Source organism: Orcinus orca, chromosome 17 (genome assembly GCF_937001465.1).
Source record: "Orcinus orca chromosome 17, mOrcOrc1.1, whole genome shotgun sequence".
Lineage (NCBI taxonomy): Eukaryota > Metazoa > Chordata > Mammalia > Artiodactyla > Delphinidae > Orcinus > Orcinus orca.
Window position 1 is genome coordinate 53,727,068 of NC_064575.1, and position 16,852 is coordinate 53,743,919.

Consider the following 16,852-nt stretch of genomic DNA (forward strand, 5'->3'; position numbering starts at 1 on the left):
TTCTAAAACTCAGTGCAATATTGGCATCCTAATAACGTTTATTAATCAGGGCTCAACGTATCTATAGCATTTCATTTCTTAACAAAAAAGTGTACAAGAAAATGCACACATTGAGCATGGCCGTGTCTTGGTCTACTCTGCTGCTTCTTGAAAACCACCCCCGCCCCCCATCTACCCAGGAAAGAGGAGCCCCTGCCCCCTTCACCCCCCTGGAGTTTGCAGGGGTCAAAGCTATTCAGTCCACGCCTTCTCCCTAGATGCCAGCACTCCCTGCCCAGATGGCGCCAAACCAACTCCAGGGCCCGTGCAGGGCCTCTTCTCTGGGCCGGTCCTCTGGAAGCCCTTGGTGGAGCTCAGGCCCCAGGCAGGCTGAGCAGCGCTGTTTGCGGGGGTGTGCATGCAGCTGGGGCTGGGCCCCGGGCCCTGGGCGTCTGTCTGCATCCGGAGAGCCTCTCTGGGTGTGCTGCGGAGCAGGTGGTGGGGGCCAGGTGTGAGGAGGGAGCCCCGCTCACACCCCACGTTCCAGGGCAGAACTCCAAGAAGTCTGAGAGTTCTGAATTTGATCCTGACCTCCCAGGGCATTAGGCAGTCGTTTGTCAAGGTAGGTAGACAAACCCTATTCTATTTAACATGTTGTGGGTTTAATCATTTGTAAAGCCTTGACATGCAGAACAAGGGCCTCTACTTGTACTCTTGCCCTGGACCCTGCAAACGTTCGAGGCCCACCTGACGCTAAGAGAGGAAAGTCACTTTTGCGATACCAGTGAGTAGACACCTTAGAGAGAAGAGATAAAAAGGAGGAGGTACAAACACAGTTTGTGTAATGGCAGCGCTTCCGCAGCCCATCAGAAGCATCGGGAGGAATTTTTGCGAGGCGACACCATCAACTAGGAAATACCGTTTCCGGCACTTCCTCCACTGCAGCCTTTCTCTCCTATGTTCTCAGTGGTGTCCGATGTAAAACGGGCTGGCCTCACATCAGATTCCAAGAAGTTCAAGGAAGTACAAGCCTTCTTGACTTAAGAAAATAATCTGACAAAACGGTTCTTTATTAGAAGATATTAAAATGTTTATAAACATATTCTTTGAATGAACATTATATTTCATTGATATATAGTGTGGGTGTTTGGTTACAACAGTGAGTGAAATCTGTTCCAAAAAATCTGGAAGCTTTTTGTTTTGTACTTCCACGAAAGAGCTTCTGGGACCGTGTTCCAGGTTCTGTGTTGACATGGGTTTAAACCGTCATCTGTAAGCTCAACCGGCTTTCAAAGCTTTACCTCCAGCCCTGGCCTCTCTCCTGAGGGGAGCTCCATGTACCCACCCGCCCAGTCAACTTCTCCATCTCCCTCCCCACACTCAACATGGAGAGGCCCGTGTTCATTTCCTGTGGCTGACATAACAAATTACCGCATACCTGGTGGCTTAGAACAGCAGAAATTTTGTCTCTCACAGCTGTGGAGGCCAGAAATCTGAAGTCAGTGTGTCAGCAAGGCCACGCTCCCTCTGAAGGCTCTAGGGGAGAATCCTTCCTCGCCTCTTCCAGCTTCTGGTAGCCCCAGGTGTTCCTTGGCTTGTGGCTACAATGAATCCAATCTGGGTATCCATCTTCACTGAGCCTTCTTCCCTCCCTTCAGTGTCTCTGCATCTCAAATCTCTTTCTGCCTTTCTCCTAGAATGCCTGTCATAGGACTTAGTGCCCGCCCTAAATCCAGGATGGTCTCTTCTCAAGATCCTTGACTTAATTACATCTACAAAGACCCTTCTTCCAAATAAGATCACCTTCACAGTTCCAGGGATTAGAACTTGGACATAAAATTCGTCCAAGTGGACAAACCACTGATCAGCTCACTACAGCGTTTCATCAAAACCAGTTCCTGGGACTTCCCTGGCGGTCCAGTGGTTAAGAACCTGCCTTCCAATACAGGGGACGCGGGTTCAATCCCTGGTTGGGGAAGTAAGATCCCACATATTGCGGGGCAACTACTGAGCCCACATGCTCTGGTGCCCACACGCCACAACTAGAGAGAAGCCCGCATGCCGCAAAAAAGAGCCCATGTGCAGCAGCTAAGACCCGACACAGCCAAATTAATTAATTAATTAATTAATTTAAAAACAAAAAACCCCAGTTCCTTCTGCCGTCTCTGTCTGGGGGAGGGGTGGTACCCACGTTCCCAAAGTGGACATGGGAAGTCATCCCTGACCCATTCCCTCCTTTTCCCTCCCATCCAGACAGTCACCAAGGGCTGTCAATCAACTCCTCATAGCTCTGGAATCCATCCCCTTTGGTTTCCACTGGTTTCCACTGCCACCCTCGCTGGCCTTCTCTCTGTGTTTCAAACTCCCACCTCAGGGACTTTGCTTGAACTCTTGCCTCTCTGGAAGGCTCTGTCCCTCAAGCTTCACAGACAGGTTGGCTCTTTTCACAGAGCATTGAGCTCAAGTATCATCACTTCTGAGAGGGCTTCCCCTCCTGACCTGCCTCAAATAGGCTCCCAGTGACTCCGTCACATCTCACGGCTTTATTCTTCCCAAACTCCTTTGACACACACACACACACACACACACACACACACACACACACACACACACACACACACCCCTACTTGAGGCCAGAGAGCCTTGTCTATGTGTTCAGGTCTGTATCCCTAGTCTTGAGACTAGTGCCTGACATGGAGTGTTTAATAAAAAGCTACTGAATAATAAAAAGCTACTGGATAAATGATTGATGCTTCAGTGCTTGCCTTTATCTCCTTTGTCTGTTCAAACAACGACGTGACCTTTTAACTGTCTCAGGTCAAATCTGATCACACTTCTCCTGGGCTTAAAGATCATTCACCATTTCCCACAGGATTGTTCTGGGTCCTTGGCTTAGCATTCAAGGCCCCCAGTGAGCTTGCCAGTGTACCCCAAACACTTCCTCAGACTTGCCCTCCAGTCACACTTAAGGACCGTTTCATGGCTCTGGTGCTGTGTCTTTGCACCCGATGTCCCCTCTCTGGTGTCATCCTCTTCTTTCAGCTTGGGGTCTGACTCTGATTCTTCACTCAAAACCCAGCTCCTGTGTCACCGACTCCACAAAGGCTTTTCTGACTTTTCCCCTCTGCCGTCCTGGTACCATGTTTTTACTGTTGCATTTTCATACGATTGTCTCACTTGCTTTCTTTGCTGCTCCTCTGTTTGGTCTGACTTCCTGAGGATAACGGCCAGTGCTCATGTCCAGCACTAGCACTGTGACTGCTCTGGACCAGCATCCCTTTCTACTTCCTCCGACCCTGCAGCCCTCCTGCTGCCGTCTCAGATCTGGGACCTCAGGCTGCATGCTCCTGGGAGCTTCATCAGGCTGCTGTTTGCCTCCTGGCATTGCCCTTGGGGCACCTTGTTTTCTAGAACTGCTTGTCTGGCTTCTAAGTCACCCAGATGGCCTTATTCCCCTGCATTTACGTGGGCTCAGGTTCCATGGATTCCAGGTCCTTGCCAGCTCCCCTTGACCTGCTGCCAGTGACTAGTCTTCACTTAGTTGGAGCAATAGATGCTGAACCAGGGTTACAGGGTGTCCCAAAGCCAGGAAGATGAGTTTCAAAGAATGCAGAGAAGTGCAGCAAAGTAAGTTCCAAGAAGTGTCAATTTAGCAATCATGACTTCACTAGTGATCTCCGGAGGAAAGATATTCAGAGTCGTGATGAGAGAGGCCAGATCACAGGTGGCCAGCAGGAGACCGGGTGTGAGGACGTGGGAGCAGAGGGGTGGGTGCTCTTCAGCTGTGTGAGAGTAGAAGGAGAGAGAGGGGTGGTGTCTGAATCCGTTCAGGCTGCTCTAACAAAACACCACAGACTGGGTGGCTTATAGACAACAGAAATTTATTTCTTAGCGTTCTGGAGGTTGGAAGGCCGAGATCAGGGTGCCAGTATCATCTGGTTCTGATGAGAACTCTCTTCTGGGTTGTAGACTGCTGACTTCTCATTGTGTCCTCGCGTGGCAGAGAGCAGAGAGAGGAGGCAAGTGCTCCTATGACTCTTACAAGGTCACTAATCCCATTCAGGAGGGCGCTACCCTCATGACCTCATCTAATGCTAATTAGCTCTCAAAGACACACCTCCTAATGCCATCACATCTGGGGACAGTGAATCTTGGGGGGACAACATTCAGTCCACAACAGATGGAATGGCTGCTTAAGGGTAGCAAGGTTGAGACAATTTTGTGGTTGATGTTAGACTAGAGTGCCTCGAGCACCATAGAAGACTCTACTCATGTTCTCAAGGATCCCCTTACCATTTCTGGCATGCCCTCTGCCAGTACCTGTGTCACTGTTAAAGGTGAGGGTTTCTCAACCGCAGCTCTATTGACATTTTGGGCCAGAAAATTCTTTGTTAGGCTTGGGGTGGGGGGCTGGAGAGGAGGGTATCTGTTCTGTGTATTGTGATGTTTGGCAGTATCCCTGGTTTCTATCCACTGGATGCTATTAGCACCTCCACAACCAGTGTGACAATCAAAAATGTCTCCAGACATTGCCAAGTGTCCCCTGGGGGAACAATATCACCCCCAGTTGAGAACCACTGGTTTAAAGGTGTGGGAACCCACTTTGGCAAACACACGGCTGAGGGGGAGTGTCTGGGAAATAACAACCCCTCATCCTTTGTAGCCCTTGACCGATGCCTGACATACGGGGTATGAATGCCCCAGCTCCCTCACCCCTTCGCAGGAATACTTCGGAGGCACGTGTTCTGTAACGTTTTCCAGTTTGCCCTGCGGGATTCAGCTCCAGTGCTCACTGTGGTACTTGGCTTGCCATTGCTTTTGGTGACTTTCTTTTGCCGTATCACTCCTTCCCCACCCCACCCCCTTCACCTACCCAGTCCCTCCCACCTCAGGGTCTGCTTCTAGGGTGATCCACACTAAGACAAGAATGACTGAAAGTGGAGAAGTGATATCAGGAAAGAGAAAGAGATGAATAAGGAGACAAATAGAGCAAGGGAATGTACTGCATCGAGAATATAAGGAAAGAATAAGGAAAGAATGATTCTCTGAGTTCTATGGAAAGGAAGAGAAAATATGAAGGAGAGAGAGTTTGTGTCAGGGAGGAAGCTGGATCAGGGAGCAGTTTCTGTATGGCTTCAAATTCTCCAGTAAAACAAAAGATCAGGTCAGCCGCTAATGGTGAGGAAAAGGAGTGTAGCACTTTCCACTCTGTTTCAAAAAAAGTTACTGCTCTTGGGACTTCCCTGGTGGCACAGTGGATAAGAATCCGCCGGCTAATGCAGGGGACACGGATTCAGTCCCTGGTCCAGGAAGATCCCACATGCCGCGGAGCAACTAAGCCCGTGCGCCACAACTACTGAGCCCGCATGCCACAACTACTGAAGCCTGCACACCTAGAGCCCATGCTCCCCAATAAGAGAAGCCACTGCAAGGAGAAGGCCATGCACCACAACGAAGAGTAGCCCCCGCTCGCCACAACTAGAGAAAGCCCACGCAGCAATGAAGACCCAATGCAGCCAAAAATAAGTAAAATTAAATCTTTAAAAAAAAAAAAGGAAGAAGAAGAAAATGTTACTGTTCTTCACGAGGTAATAGGGCATGGTTAACTAAAAGGTTCCAAGTTCAAGTACTCTGGGGAAATTTGCATACTATTTGCTGCTTCATAATGTTTATCAGTGATTAAAAGTTCTGATAAACTGTTTTTTTAAATTGATTAATTAATTAATTTATCTGACTGCATCGGGTCTTAGTTGTGGCATGCAGGATCTTTCATTGCGGCGCGCGGGCTCCTCACTGAGGCGCGCAGGCTCTCTAGTTGTGGCACGCAGGCTCTCTAGTTGTGGCACGCGGGCTTAGTTGCCCCATGGTGTGTGGCATCTTAGTTCCCCAATCAGGGATCTAACCCACGTCTCCTGCATTGGAAGGCAGATTCTTAATCATTGGGCCACCAGGGCAGTCCCCTGATAAACCGTTCAACATGAGACCAGTTTAACACTTTTTAGAAATTTCAGCTTTACTGCGGTACAATAGACATATAAAATTGTAAGATGTTTGAAGTGTACATCGTGGTGATTTGATATAACTTTTTGTTCAACCTAGCATTTCCCAAATTTATGGGGGAACACTTTCCTTCCTTAACTTCTTCCAAAACAAAACACAGAAAACCCCATTCATATCTCAAAGAACACATGTAATCTCTGGGACACATTCTTGGAACCACTGTGTGAGGGCCCCAAGAGGAGGCTATTTGTGAGCCAGCCTAAAGGGGGTGGGGGTCAGCTAAGGACAGATGAGTTTGTTCATGTGCAGAATTAACACAATTTCCTGTTTTTGTTTTATCTATCGATATTAATGGACCTAGAGCAAAGAGCCCCTAGAAATGCAGCCAGCTTCCAAGAGGGTGGAAGGTGACAGGGACAAGGGAGTTGGGTGTTAGTGACACAGCGTTGAAATTGCTGGCCTGGGCAGCTGAGACCTGACCCGGGTTCTCTTTTCACTCACCATCTTCTCCAGAGGACGGTGCCAAGGCCTCTGGGGACAGGGGGAAGGGGTGGACGATTCTGTGTGAGGCGTCACAAAGGAAGGGACCACAAAGCTGAGTCTTAAAGAGTAAACAGGTAGGTAGTTTGCTAGGTAGGTAAGAAGGGAAAGGACATTCCAGGCAAATGGCATAAAGGTGCAAAGGTGTGGAGGGGTAAAAGAAGGTGGCAGCTTCTAGAACTGTTGAGAAATTCAGTGGCAAGAGCCACGGAAATATGGAGAGAACAGAGAAAGGTGGGCAGGGTGTCACAGGGTACACACTATAGAGGGGGCTTTCAAATGCGGTAGGGAAAAAAGAGCATGGATAAAAGTTTTGTGCATTCATCATTTTTGATGTTTCCAAAGAGTTTATCATTACTTTCTAGATAATCTTCCTTTCTTGATTTATATTTCCTCTTTAACTCAAGTTGTTTAGGATAAATTTTAAAAACATATTTCCAGGTGGTAGTGACTTTTTATCTTCTGTTGGTTACTAAATTCTAGTCTTACTGTATTACAATCAGAAGATTGTACTCTGCTTTTTGAAATCTATTAAGGTTTTCTTTATTTCCTAAAATATGGTCAATTTTGGTGAATTTTCCTCAGGCTCTTCTATTATCTATCTTTAGAGGAAAAAACCCCATATAAATTAGTTCTACCTTATTATTTATGTTATTTCGTTCTTTTACATGCTGTGTGTGTGTGTGTGTGTGTGTATCCACATCTACTTATTCTCTTATGGACCAAGAGTCTTGAATTAAATTCTATCTCCAATGACTTTCTATTTCTCTTTGAAGTTCCTGTAAAGAAGTTCTTAATCTTGGGAATACTGTGATCACATTAGTAATTTAGAAAAGGAAACTTGGGGGCTTCCCTGGCGGTGCAGTGGTTGAGAGTCCGCCTGCTGATGCAGGGGACATGGGTTCGTGCCCCGGTCCGGGAAGACCCCACATGCCGCGGAGCGGCTGGGCCCGTGAGCCATGGCCGCTGGGCCTGCACGTCCGGAGCCTGTGCTCCGCAACGGGAGAGGCCACAACAGTGAGAGGCCCGCGTACCGCAAAAAAAATAGAAAAGGAAACTTGGGCAGCAATGTGGAGGAGGGTTTTGGGTGGAGATTGGAGGTGGCAGACTAGGAGTCTAGGCAGAGGTCATGGAGAAAGAAAAGGAGGTGACATACTGGCACAGAGAATCACCTGGACATGCGGGCATGCAGGAGGTGGAAAAGCCCGGAGGACCCAGGATTCTGGGAGGCTCCAACTGCTGCTTGATGATGATGCTAGTATCCAGGCTTGAAGGTGGGACAGGGTGAGTAGGGTGTCCTCACAAAGTATTGTAACAAGCTGTTGCTCATTTGACTTATCTCTATCTTCCCAGTAAGGGCAGGCCAGTGTCTGCTTGCTGTCTATTGTCTCCTCTGAGCCTGGCACAAGTGGCTCCTGGCACACAATGCAGGTTGCAAGATGGAATTTAATAAATGAATGAAACATTGTCACTGAGGTGGGTGTGAGGCCACCAGGGGAGGTGTCCAGTGGGTGGCAGGGCATGCAGGTCGGAGAGGGGTCATGGCAGCAAGTCCTGGGTGAGAGAGCATGCTCGCTGAAACAGGGGCTGGTGCAGGGTGGTGACAAAAGAAAGGGGTCAGGGTGGAATTGTGGTGGGATCAGGGGGCTGCCCTTTCTGCAAAGGACTCAAGTCTGCCTGAGGCCACGGCGCCCATGCACCGGGAATTAAGAGATCTGGGAATCTCTCCTTCTGTCAGAGGATTTTAGTTGTCTGTCCTTTCAAAGATTCGACCCACCTCTGTCTATTCTATCCACGTCACTTCATTGACTATTTCCCCACTTCTTCATCAACTCTTCTCCAGGTTATTTTTTTCTCTCCCTGTATTCTCCTGTCTCCTCTTGGATTCTTCATCCTCCAGTTCAGAAGACAGAGGGCCTGGGCTGTCCGCTGGCCCCTCACTGATCACCTGCAGGGTTTCAAGGCACTGCTCACCTCTCTGTGTCTCCAATCCATCATCTGCAGTGTATAATAAGACCTACCTTCCCCTGTCATACTACCTTTACACAGGCCTCTCTTTCTATAGAAATAAACTACTGTTTAATAGCAGTAAAGACTTTCGCCATCTTAAGCCCAAATTCTGTGGCGATTCATAGGACACTGCTCCTAAATGCTGTCAATTCTTCAGAATTCTTTGGGTGGCTGGGTGGGCTCTTATAGGACAAAGCAGGCGTGGCCTCAGAAGGACGCCTCTAGCGCTAGGAGCACGCACTAACCCCCTCTGCCTTCCTAGCACTCCACCTGGAATGCCACGGAGCTTGACAAACATTTGCTGAATAAATGAAAGGCGCTGTTCTCTATCGCATTAATATTCATTAAATGATAAAGTGTAAGAGATGAAGAGAATTCTTACAGACATAGTCTTTCCATGGGTTGGGAGGGAAGGGAGCATCCTCAGCTGAGCCTCTGCTCAGCACCCAGAAGGCTACGCGGCCTGGGGTCTGGAGGGGGCAGCTGGAAAGGGAGTTCCTCTCTGGTCAAGGAGGGGAGCCCAGACTCCAGGAATGGGCCTATGGGTTTCCAGGAGGGACCCTCAGGAGAACCCTCCCTAGGAAGAGACTTCCAGTAACCACACCGATGGGATTAAGGAACCTCTCCCCTTGAGGTACCTGGACGCAGCTGGGCTTGACTGTAACTGGCGAAAAGTAACCTACAAACTTGGGAGTTGTAGCGTGTTATGAAAATCTTTTAAAATGAAGAAGGAGCTGCCTTCATGGCTGTTGAGAGCATTTATGGATCAGTTGGGGGAGATGGAAAGAACAGATTTTTGGGGTGAGGACACCCAAGCCCTGGGAAAGTGCTCTAGGGAGCAGAGCTTCCTCACTGTGGTCTGGGCTCCTCTGTGGGCATCAGTTTGCTGTGAGCCTCCTGACTCGTGTAGAAATCATGCATGTGTAGCTATGTGCATTTGGGGTGGGGGGCTGAAGAGTCTATGGCCAAGGAAAGACCCAGGCATCACTGACCACGCTCTGCCACAGCCGAACGAGTCTGCGAGATGATGCTGTCCCCGTCATCAGTTCCGTGCCCAGACACCCACCTTCTTGGGACGATTTTCCCCACCATTTCTTAAATCTCCCACTTTATTTCTTCAAGGCTCTTTCCTGAGAATTTCCTGGCGGTCCAGTAGTTAGGACTCTGCGCTTCCACTGCAGAGGGGGCTCGGGTTTGATCCCTGGTCGGAGAACTAAGATCCCAAACGTCATGCGGTGCAGCCTGAGAAAAAGGCTCTTTCTCATTTTTCTGGACTCTAGTACTTTCTGGCTCCCCAGGGACCTCGATCCATCAGCAATCTTCTTGATTGCCTGTCAGTTTCTCTATCCATTGGCTTCCTCCCTGTTGGGCCTGACATGCTCAAATCCCTTCCCCATGGAGTGTGGCTGGGAGGGGGATTCCTTCTCTTCCGTTCCCTATAGCTGTCTCTTTCTTCCCTTCCCAGACAAGCTTCTGGAAAGACTTGTGAACATTTGTTATCTCTACTTGTCTCTTATTCAGATTTCAGCCTGATCCAATCTGTTTTCCATCTTTTTCCTCAGAAACCTCTCTCCAAGGTCATCAGTTTGCCAAATCCAATTCCAACGGAACCCACTTTCCAAACTTACCTTACTTGTCCTCTTTGCAGTATTTCACATCTACATTTCCTCCTCCTTGACGTTCTAAGGAGGGTGAATATATAATTCATCTTCCAAACTGGGCCACTGTTGAAAGTGAAAAAGGGCACTCATTAATTATTATGCCAGGCTGTCCTAAACCGAGGCTCCCCCAGGCAAACTCAGACTTATGGTCTCCCTTCCTCCAAAACCTCCCTCTCCCTTCTCTGGATGCTCATCCTCAAGTTCCTTTAGGGGATCCTTTTCCTCCATCCTCTCCTTAAATGTGCCCCGGACACTCCTCCGTTCTCATGCTACCATCTCCCTGTATGATGTTATCCGCCCGTGGCTCAATCCCTATCTGTCTACAGTATCTTGATTTCTATACTCCACATACAAACCCAACTGCTGAATAGAAGTCCCTACCTGGTTGTCCTAGAGGCAACTCCACATCTATATCTAAAACCATACTCATTATCTTTAAGCCCAAACATGCTCCCTTCCTGTGGATGAATGGTAGAGGGAGGAATATGAAGGAAGCGGTGATTAAGAACATAGCTTCTGCAACCCAAGTGTCCATTGACAGATGAATGGATAGAGAAGATGGAGTATATATACACAGTGGAATATTACTCAATCATAAAGAAGAATGAAATAATGCCATTTGCAGTAACATGGATGGAACCAGAGATTATCATACTAAGTGAAGTCAGAGAAAGACAAATATCATATGATATCACTTATTTGTGGAATCTAAAAAAGGATACAAATGAACTTATTTATAAAACAGAAACAGACTCACAGACATAGAAAACAATCCTATGGTTACCAAAGGGGAAGGGGAGGGAGGGATAAATTAGTTTGGGATTAGCAGATACATACTACTATATATAAAACAGATAAACAACAAGAACCTACTATATAGCACAAGGAACTGTATTCAATAACTTATAATAACCTATAAAGGAAAAGAATCTGAAAAAGTATATATATATTTATGTATATGTATAAATGAATCACTTTGCTGTACACCTGAAACTAACACAACATTGTAAATCAACTATACTTCAATTAAAAAAAAAGAACATAGCTTCTGGAGTTTTGACCACCTGGGTCCAAAGCCACATCCTAACCTTGCATATTATGGTATTTATTTAACCTCTCCAAGCCTCAGTTTCTTCACCTGTAAAATAGAGACAAAATCGCCGACGTCATGGGTTGAGACAAATAATGACAATGAGACAATAATGACAATGACAGATATTAAGAGGGCACCATATGAGCCAGGCACTTCTATGTGGCGAACATGTATCACTTCATTTCATCCTCATGACAGCTCAGTGAGGCAAGTGCCGTTATTATGCCTATTTTACGGATGAGGAACCAGAGGCCCGGAAAGTTTAAGTGACTTTCTCTGTGTCAGTGGCTGAACTGGAGTTCAAATTCAGGCAAGTCTGGTTCTAGAGACATTTTCTCAATCACCTCGGTGTCCTGTGTGTACCAAGTGCTTGGAACAGTATCCAACAAGTAATAAGTGTTTGGAAAATTATTTCCACCCTCCATCCAGTCCAGCAAGCTGTCTACTCAGGAGGAGGCCTGTTTTCCTCATCCATCCTCACTCTACATCTGTCAAGTCCGATCAACTATACCTTAAAATGCTATGTGTTTTCCCAGAGTTTACTTATGTATAATTCTTTTTTTAAATTTATTTTATTGAAGTATAGTTGGTTTACAATGTTTTGTTAGTTTCCGCTGTATAGCAAAGTGATTCAGATATATATATATATATATATATATATATTCGTTTTCTTATTTAATTATTTTATATTCTTAGTTCATTGTTCAAGACGTCTTGATATTTGAGAAGTCAACTACCAGAGTACCAGGTATGAATGGAAAGGCCCAGATGTCTGCATAGTTTGAGGTTTTCCTTCCAAACCTCCATTCTGTTTGCTTTCTTAGAACCTTGCTGCATTGCTACGAAAACAAGCCTGGGCCTGCCTGCTGGAGGATGAGAGATGCTATGGAGCAGAGATGAGCCATCCCAGCTGAGGCCACCCTGACCAACCAGTGCCCAGCCAAACCAGAAGCTGACCACAGACCCAAGACCAGAGGAGCCGCCTAGATGAGCCCAGACCAAACTGCTGACCTGAAGAAAGGTAAGCTAAATAAATGGTTTTTGTTTTTGACCACTAAATTTTGGAATAGTCTGTTATGCAGGAAAAGCTGACTGGTATACTTAGATACTGTATTAGTTGGCACAGGCTGCCATAACAAGATGCTGCAGGGGCTTCCCTGGTGGCGCAGTGGTTGAGAGTCCTCCTGCCAATGCAGGGGACGCAGGTTCGTGACCCGGTCTGGGAGGATCCCACATACCACGGAGCGGCTGGGCCTGTGGAGCCATGGCCACTGAGCCCGCGCATCCAGAGCCTGTGCTCCGCAACGGGAGAGGCCACAACAGTGAGAGGCCCGCATACCACAAAAAAAAAAAAAAAAAAAAAAGATGCTGCAGACCAGGTGACTTGAATAACAGAAATTTATTTTCTCATAGTTCTAGAGGCTAGAGGTCCAACATCAAGGTGCCAGCAGAGTTAGTTTCTGGTGAGACCTCTCTTTCTGGCTTACAGATGGCCCTTTCTCGCTGTATCCTCACGTGACCTTTTCTCTGTGTGAGCCTAGAAAGAGAGATCTCTGGTGTCTCTTCCTCTTTGTATAAGGATATCAGTCCTATCAGATTAGGGCCCCGAACTTATAACCTCATTTGATCTTAATTACCTCCGTAGTGTCCCTGTCTCCATATACGATAGCATTGGGGGTTAGGGCTTCAACATATGAATTTGGGGGCACACAATTCAGCTCATAGCAGGTATCAACCATCAAGTGGAAGTAGAAGCCATGAGAGCTGCTAAGATCACCTGACAGGAATGCGAGGGCAGAGGAGATCCATGAACCAAGGACAGACTCAGGGTCCCCACAGCCTTCCTGGGGCCAATGGCGGATGAGAAGCCCGGAAACAGAGAGGGGAAGGCAGAGGAAGTACAAGGAGAACCAAGGGACTGATAAGGAAGCACAGAAGCCAAGCCATCCACAGTTTCACAAAGCAGGACGTGATTAACAAAGTCAAAGGTAGGAGGCAGAGGTCAGGAACTGAGACGTGCCCACTGGTCTTAGCCAGGTCCTTGGTGACCCCGACAAATGTCAGAACTATGGTAGAGCCAGAAGCCATGTCCCTGAGGAACAGAAGGGAGATAAGGAAAGGAACAAGCTGATAAAGGATGCTTCTGAGAAGTTTGGATGAGAAGGGACAAGAGAAATCAAGAACATAGAATCAAGAAGAGATTTTTTTAGGACAGGAGAGACAGGAGTCTCTTTATAGGCTGAGAGGAATGAGCTAGAAACAGGGAGAGGTTCATAATGATGGAACAAAGTTTGGAGGAGGCAGAGAGGGCGATGACAATAACTAGCCTTTGTTAGCATTTGCCTGTGCCAAGCTCTCTGTGTGGCCTATCTCATTTAATCCTTCATTAACTCTGTGAGGTAAAGGCAAGCGAGTGTCATCCCATTTCACTGATGAGGAACTGAGGCACTGAGGAGATTAAGAAATCTGCTCAAGATCACATAGCCAGTAAGGGATGTATATGGGATTGGAACCCTGGCAGCCTGACTCCATAGGCTGGGGGATTTGACCTAGATTTTGGCCTGCTTCTAAAATTAACAGGAAAGCAGTGGGGTGGCAGTAGCAGAATTGGTAGGGAGCGAGAATTTGATGGAAATCATGTGATCCCAATGGCTTCAATTTTTTTTCCAGTAGTAGGAGACAAGAGGCTAAGCATTAGACTTGGGGTCGGAAGGGAGCACGGAGAGAGTGACGAAGACCCAGAATAGTAAGTGGTTTAGACCCAGGACTGCTACATGTGCTGGCAGGTGGCACCAAGATGGGAGTCTGAGTCCATAGCAGTGCCAGTGCTGTGGTGGGGGCCTTTTCCCAGCAGTGTTCAGGAGCCAGGAGCAGGCAGCTGGGGCACCCCGGCACCTGCTCCGGGCTGGGAGGCTTGCCAAGGGGTGTGTCACCAAAGGACGGGAAAAAGGGCAATGGGTGCTGGCGAGCATCCGTCCTTCCTGACCTCGCTGTATTTGAAGGTACGGATGGTCTGAGCCCCATTCCACAGCAGTTACACCTGAATCTCTGAGCAGGGGTCTGGCCTGCTGTGTGTTCATGGTCCCCAGTAAGGATCTGATTCCAGTCTAGCCTGGAGTTCAAGCGAGTCCGAGAAGGTAGGAAGCAAGAGGGGCTGATAGGGTATAAAAAGTAGAGGGAGGGAGCGAGGGGTTTCAGGGCAGGGTGCCAAGGAAGGTGAAAACGGAGGTGTGAGTGCTGGCAGGGGTGGAAGGATGCCTCAGGGTCTGCACTGTACTGCTGGGAGGGCTTGAGGGGCTGGGGGAGGATGAATGGTGGGAGGTTTTCACACCCTCATCCACACCCATATTCCTGCTGGCCAAAACTGAACGGAAGTGTCTCAGAACTTTCCCTTTGTCCTTAGAATAGAGACCTCTGAGGGGCTAAAATAGGGGAGGCCTCAGGAGCTGCCTAAATGGAATTTTCTCTCCATGTGACCCCAGCACAGCCAAGAAGACCCACACAGGGGTGCCATCAGGAGTGGGTCATCTGTAGGATGTGAAGTATCTTCCACGGCTGAGGGACTCTTCAGGGAAAGGGCTAGGATGACCAGAAATGGGGGAAATGTGTGTTAATTTTATCCAGCCCATGTTTATTGAGCTCCTAATATGTGCCAGGCGCTATCTGAACAAGACAGGTAATGTGATCTTGTGTGGCATCTCCCACAGCACCTTCTCCAGGATGGTAACACTGTCGCGTTTGTAAAAAGCGGTGGGGTTCCCAGGTGCAAATAAGTTTGGGAAACACTGGGTTAGAGAGAGTTAAACAGATTTAACTCACTGCAGGACTTCTCAGAGCTTTTAATCTGTCAATATGCTCCGAGACATTCCACAAAGTGGAGCTGAATCCAGAGTACTTACCTGGCATGCTTAACCACAGGTTTCTCTCATTCCTGGCAGACCTACGGGAACAAATGATCCACGGAATATGCTTTGAGAAGTGTAACGTGGTAGCAAAGTTCAGCTTTGAAGTCACAAGACCTGGCTTGCTCCGCCATGTGGCCTTAGGCAAGTTGCTTAAGTCCATTTTCGTTGCGTCCATTTTCCCATCTGCAAACAAAAGCTCAATCATAACATCTCCCTTGTGCAGTTGTTGTCAGGGTTAACTAATGCCTGTGAAGCCTTGAGTGCTGTGCCTGGCGCCCAGAAGCCACTCACTGAAGGACACCAGCCTGGTTTGAGAGATCCTTATGTCTGCTCTAAAATTGTATAACTTGGGCTTCCCTGGTGGCGCAGTGGTTGAGAGTCCGCCTGCCAATGCAGGGGACGCGGGTTCATGCCCCGGTCCGGGAAGATCCCACATGCCGCGGAGCGGCTGGGCCCGTGAGCCATGGCCGCTGAGCCTGCGCGTCCGGAGCCTGTGCTCCACAACGGGAGAGGCCACAGCGGAGAGAGGCCCGCGTACAGCAAAAATAAATAAAATAAAATAAAATAAATAAAAAATAAAATAAAATAAAATTCTATAACTCGTTGGCCTAAAAATCCCTAACGGGGGGCCAGGGGTCAGAGCTTCCTTGGACACAAGACTCAAATGCCTGTCGAAGCCTGTGACTGGACCAGGAAGAGAGCAGTCGTGGGGGATGGGGGGAGGGGGGAGGGAAGGAGTGGAGGACAGGGGAGGGGAGGTACTTCTGCTTCCATTCCCACCAGCAAGAGGAGGCACTAGGAATCTGCGGTTGGCTTCCTGGAGAGGGTGGCGACAGGGAGGGGAATGGCCCACCAGCCACCCCTGCCCCTCAAGGCCCCAGGATTGCGAGTTGGTCCGAGTAGGCCGGGCAGGTGTGGAGCAGCTGCAGGATTTGGCCTGGGGCCCAACCTTGTCCTTCCCGGAGGTGGCCGCTGGCAGGAAGAGGTTACCAGAAAAACTCAGCAGCCGCCGTCTCAGGCTGACGTCAGCGCCTTGGGAGGACTTCGGGTTTGGGGGATTTTTAGCCCCAAGGGTGTCTGGGAAAAGGATGCTTCCTCTCCCAAGGGCTCTGTACCATTTCTTTAGGGCCTGAGAGAAGTGGGAAAAGGTGGTGGTGCCTAGGAGGAAGGGAGTTTGAACTGGGAGACAGTGACTAAGGACCAGGTCCCCACCCTGGGACCAGGGGCACCGCTCTGGCACTGCACTCTCCCATCTGGCCCCTAGAAACCAGCCCCCATGGCTTTCCCCACACAGGAAATATCCTTCTGTACGCTTGACTGTCTACCTTCACAGTTAGTATGTTTCCTTTCATTCTCTGAACCCAGGGCTTGGGGGAGGGGAGAAGATGGCTGCCCACAGACACCTGCGAGGTACTGTGATCCCCATTTTACAAGACTCAGAGGTCAAGCATCCTGCCCAAGGTCAACTGCTGCCCTGGAACTTGAACCCACATTCATTCACTGCCAAGGCTCTATCTAATTAGGAGGGAAGTGCAGGATCCCCAGTTTAAACTTCTGGTTTATTGGGGGAAAAACCGCCATACGTATAAATCAGTAGAACATCTCTGATGGAAGGAATGCTAATCCTGCTTTTTGTCTTCCTTAAGGGAAAAGAATCGCAGAGC

At 48.4% G+C, this 16,852-nt stretch overlaps 2 long non-coding RNA genes across 2 annotated transcripts in view; one reads left to right on the top strand and one right to left on the bottom strand.

Annotated features, from left to right (window-relative positions):
- The first annotated feature begins 401 nt into the window (after window positions 1-401).
- LOC125961622 (uncharacterized) lies at window positions 402-15,714 on the top strand. Its single transcript, XR_007472552.1, has 3 exons — window positions 402-601; window positions 12,108-12,304; window positions 15,222-15,714. It is a non-coding gene; the product is annotated as an uncharacterized LOC125961622 (long non-coding RNA).
- The window catches only part of LOC125961623 (uncharacterized), a 71,187-nt gene continuing 56,917 nt past the window's right edge, over window positions 2,583-16,852 (bottom strand). The window contains exons 2-3 of the long non-coding RNA XR_007472553.1: window positions 10,158-10,253; window positions 2,583-8,467 (exon numbers count right to left, since the gene is read on the bottom strand). This is a non-coding gene — a long non-coding RNA (uncharacterized LOC125961623). The remainder of the gene's footprint in view (window positions 8,468-10,157; window positions 10,254-16,852) is intronic.